Source organism: Staurois parvus, unplaced genomic scaffold (assembly GCF_062004578.1).
Source record: "Staurois parvus isolate SC_StPar_1 unplaced genomic scaffold, SC_StPar_1.0 ptg000422l, whole genome shotgun sequence".
Taxonomy (NCBI): domain Eukaryota; kingdom Metazoa; phylum Chordata; class Amphibia; order Anura; family Ranidae; genus Staurois; species Staurois parvus.
The window spans coordinates 1,866,141-1,870,949 of record NW_028318218.1 but is presented as its reverse complement, the minus strand read 5'-3'; the positions used below and the strand labels follow the sequence as shown (position 1 = coordinate 1,870,949).

The 4,809-nt window shown below is 45.7% G+C and overlaps 1 pseudogene; it reads right to left on the bottom strand.

The window, feature by feature from the left end:
- Positions 1 to 343: 343 nt before the first annotated feature.
- LOC149454605 (U2 spliceosomal RNA) lies at positions 344 to 459 on the bottom strand (annotated as a pseudogene).
- Between the last annotated feature and the right edge of the window lie 4,350 nt (positions 460 to 4,809).

The window sequence follows — 4,809 nt, the reverse complement described above, 5'->3', positions numbered from 1 at the left end:
CCTGTAGCAAAAAAATTGCCCAGAACTTGACCAAAAGGCCCGGTCCTAGAGGCGCAGTGCAAAAAGTGTTTAAACTCGGTGACCATGTGCTCATTCGCATCGTGGGGTCCCACACCCAAGTGCTACTCAGAGCACCCCTGAGGCGACTACTCAGAAGGCACCGTGTTTGCGGACTCTCTGCCTTCCCAGCCCCTGGCCAGACCAAGGTAGATCCGTCCAAATCAGGAGGTACTGGGTCTTTCCAGCTTTCCCAGAGGAATTACTCCCAAGGCCCCAGAACAAATCATGGCGCTCCCTGGTTTCTGTCCCTCCGGTCTAGCCTTCCGGACCCCCATCATACCAGTGAGGGTACTATACAACAGCCATCCCCGCAAAGCTAGAATGGCCGGGAGCACCCCCACTGGACACTGATAAGAACAGATACTACACTTGATCTTAGCCAAAAGGCCGAGAAGCGATCTGCAGTGCCTTCCTACAAGGAAGTTTTACTCTCCTGATTAAGCATTAGACTTCCTCATGTCTGGACAACATCATTTCTTTGCTCTTCCAAGAACCCATCTATTGTATGTATGCAACTATTAGTACCCCTTACTCCCTTTTATTGATATCTTAGAGTAAACCCAAAGCCTAAACATGTTTCTAAATGTTGGATAGAGTAGGGAAGGGTAAAGAAACCCTGTTGGGGTTTTGTTGCTGCCCACACTGGAGAGATACACCCTTTGCATTTGTCCTTGTACCCGCCATCACTGGAACTAAAAGCGATATGTCACCAGAACAGGAACAGAAGGGAAATCCTCCAGTGTTCCAGTGACAACTGTCTAAGAGGGGGATTTTTTCACTTTGGAGAAGTTCCCTGTTGCTTTATGTTGCATCTACAGGACAGGAAGTGAAGGGAGCTCATCCAAATGGAACACAGATGGCAAAAAATCCTGACAGAAACTTTTTTTTTACCATGATTAGATAAATTAATTAATTTTATTGTGAGAATATTCTCAAATCCTTTAGTAAAGCCACAATGTGTCAGATCTATCCAACATGACTACATTTTAAAAAATGTTTTTTGGGTAGCCTCCAGCATTATAAGTAATATTATACACTGGTAATACTTGGCTGACCATATTTTCTGGGTCTGGGATTTTAAATCTTAATACTATAAGTGTTTTTAAGTAAAAGAACTGTAGTCAAATGAGGATCTACAAGAGATTTTTCCATATCCATGTCTTCAAAATACACTCATATACATTGTTCCGAGTTACATATATTTGGGATGCCTAAATTATAAGCTAACAAATTAGTGATTTCTGACCAAGCAGGTTTAAAAATTCCAGGCAAGGGATTTTTACATAATTACTACACATTGGTCTAGCTTGGGCCAATGTAACCATGCATTTACCATACCTGTGTGATCCCTCTAGAAGATGGAAATCACTGTAGTACACTACTCCAGTGATCTTCAATAGCTTCCAGGTCACATGCCGAGCAGCAGCCCTGTAGCATTCTGAACACAGAAATATGGCAACTCGACACAGGTGCCATTCACCCACCTCGCCTCTCCAACTCTTCCAAAGAAAGAATGCTTTGCACTCATTGAGAAAATGCAAAGTATTCTCTGAATGGCGCCGTTGCTGAGTGTTCTACCTCCTGTATTCACAATGCAACAGGGCAGCCGTGGCAAGGGACCCAGAAGCTGGCAGAGATCACTGGAGTAGCAGTGTCTACTACAGTGATTTACAGCTTCCAGATATGGAATATGTATAGTTACATTGGTTTAAGCTGGACCAATATGTAAAAAATGTCATACCTGGAAATCCTCTTTAATAATGGGGCACATCTGCATCATATGCATGTAGTTACCCATAAGCATTTACACCTACAACATTAGCCATTTCCATTTTCTCCATTTTATGACTCTTCTCAGGTGTGTAATTTACATGGTGAAAGTATTTTAACTATGTATCACTTTGTCTCTAGATGAGATAAAATGATCTTGCTGATCATTCATCATCCATTATAGATGGAAGGTCTGGCTGCCATTTTGCTTTTGTTTTAGGCAAGTTAGAATGAAATGGTGGAAGTTAGTTTCCTATGATCAGTAAAGCATGGTAACAGTCACTTGATGGAAAAACTTAATTTAACATCAGTAAGATAAAACTGTGCTGCAAATACATGCCTAAGTCGTAAATAATAAATGGGGTCTAGGGATATATGAGATGCCCAAGGAACTGTAAAACTTTTCAGCAGAAACATTGTACAAAATGTGGACCAAAAATCAGCAACAGTCTCTTTAAGGTGCACTGAGTCCCCTTTGGCGTACCTCCTCAGACACCAGATGAACCTCTCCTCATTCACTTGGCTATCCTGAGGGTAAGGGATTCCAGAATCCACCGTGAAGTAGTCCCAGAAGAGAGGTAGTAATGGTATTTCACCTGACCGCCCTCTCTCTTCTGTGGCCTGGGGGGTAGAACTACTCACACTGTCCTTTGATGTAGCTTAGTGGGTTACAGCTGCTTTCAGACCTTAGGCTGGGATGGCTCCTTCCCTGCTGACAGGCTGTCCACCCGAAAGAGACTGTAGGGCAGTGGAGATCCTTCTGTCTGCTCCACCCTGTAGGTAGATTTCCCTCTCTGGGGCCCCCTCCCAGGCACCACACTCCAACACCTTCCTTCAGACCATCTTCCACCCGACTTCCCTGCTGCTCAGCTTCTTCTACATTTAAGGGTTGCTGTTAGCCACCATGCCCAGCCTCCTGTCTGGGTATTGGTCAGGTTCCCTTAATTATGCAAATCTAGGCCTCCTCCCCTCCTCCACCCCTCTTCTGGAAAGTTCCAGTAGTTTTTGGAAGAGTGGGAGGGCTCCAGAAGCCCTGACCTGTAAAGCCTCCCAGCCTGTGCTGAAGTAACCTCACTACCTCACTCCCAGGCTGACTCATCCCAGGCATCTAACAAACCTCTGACTCATAGCAAAAATGCTAGCTAAAGCTAGAGGGTGCTACATCTGTCCCATCCAGGGGCGGACTGACCATTTGGAAATTCGGGCACTGCCCGAGGGCCCAGAGTCAGTAGGGGGCCCCATGAGATGCCCCTGGTACCCTTTTCATAGGCTTTTTTGAGTTTGGGCAAAGACACAGGGGCCCCGTGATCCCCTATTGCCCAGGGGCCCCATAAGTTGTCAGTTCACCCCTGATCCCATCTTAAAGCCCACAAAACTCAGCAAATTGAAGATTACACTACAATTAACTATTTGATGAGTTTCAAATTGGATTATCATTATTATCTATTCAGGAAAGAAAAACTTTTGAACTAAGAATGATAACTCTATTTGACACAAGAGATAATGGCCTGAATTTGGACATGGGATTCCTCAACCATTATCCAACAGTTTTATCACCTCAAGCATGACTGCCTCTGTGTGAGTGTAGTATTCCCCCCTCCCCTCTCGCTTTTGCTGTCTCTTATCTCTAGCCTCCTTTTTTTTTTTTTTTTTTTCATCCCTTCTAATATTCTGCTGAAACGTTGTTATTTGTATTTGTATAGTACTGATTGGACCTTGAAGAAGGGGACATACCCCAAAAGCTTGTCCTCAAAATTGTATGTTAGTGCAAATAAAAAAAAGTATCACGGACAGTACTCAATTGTTTCTGTTTTAAATTGGATTATCAGAAATAGGGTGCATTATCATAAGCAGAAGTTCATAGATGTTTTCAATTAGGAAGTTTCCTGTTGCCTTTGTGGTCTACCTCTATAGATAAAATGTTCAAAGTTTCATAAGCATTCAACATGGCTTCTTCTGTTGCCACTGCAGAATTGTTTCATTGTGGTGCATCCACCAGTGCATGTGTCCCAACTGGAAGGCATAATAATATTAGGTAAAGCCAGGCCATATTTAGACAGAGGGAGTGGGAGTGTTTTTAGACATATTCTAGCTGGATGAGGTCCCCAGAGAAATGAGATGAGAATTGAATAAATCTCTTTAAATCTCTTTTTTCAGATGTATACGGGGGTTTAGCCAGGATGTATAGAAAGTAAGAGAGGAATGCAATTTTGTTAACAAGAACAGGTCCTAGTTTTGGATGGGGGGGGGCTGTGTGCAGAGACAAGGGCTGTTGATGAGAGAGGGGGCGCATGGTGTAGAGGTGAAAGCTGTGGATGGGGCTGGGTGCGGGGATGAGAGCGGTTGATGGGGGGGGGGGCTGGGTGCAGAGGTGAAAGCTGTGGATGGAGCTGGGTGCAGGGATGATAGCTGTTGATGGGGGGCTGGGTGCAGAGGTGAAAGTTGTTGATAGGGGTAGCCGGGTGCACAGATGAGAGCTGTGGATGAATAGGAGACTGCTGGGTGCAGAGATGTGTGTGTTTGTATGCGTGGAAAGGGGGGGGTTCAGTGAGTTCAGAGGTGGGAGTTGGGTGCAGTGTGAGAGCTGTGGATGGAGGATAAATGGGAGGGGGGCCAGGGTGCATAGGTGAGAGCTGTGGATTGTCAGAGGGGAGGGGGGTGGTTAAAAAGGTGAGAGCTGTGTATGGGAGGAGGGGGGGGGGGGTGCAGAGGTGAAAGCTGTGCATGAACAGGATGGGGGTGTTGGGTACAGAGGCGAAAGCTGTCGATTGGGCTGGGTGCGGAAATGAGAGCTGTTGATGGGGGGGCTAGGTGCTGAGGTGAGAGTTGTTGATGAGGGTGCCTGGGTGCACAAGAGCTGTGGATGAGTAGGAGAGTGCAGGGTGCAGGGGTGAGTACTGTGGATGAGTCTGTGAGTGGGGGGGAATCGGCGAGTGCAGAGGTGGGAGCTGTTGATGGGAGGAGCTGGGTGCAGAGGTG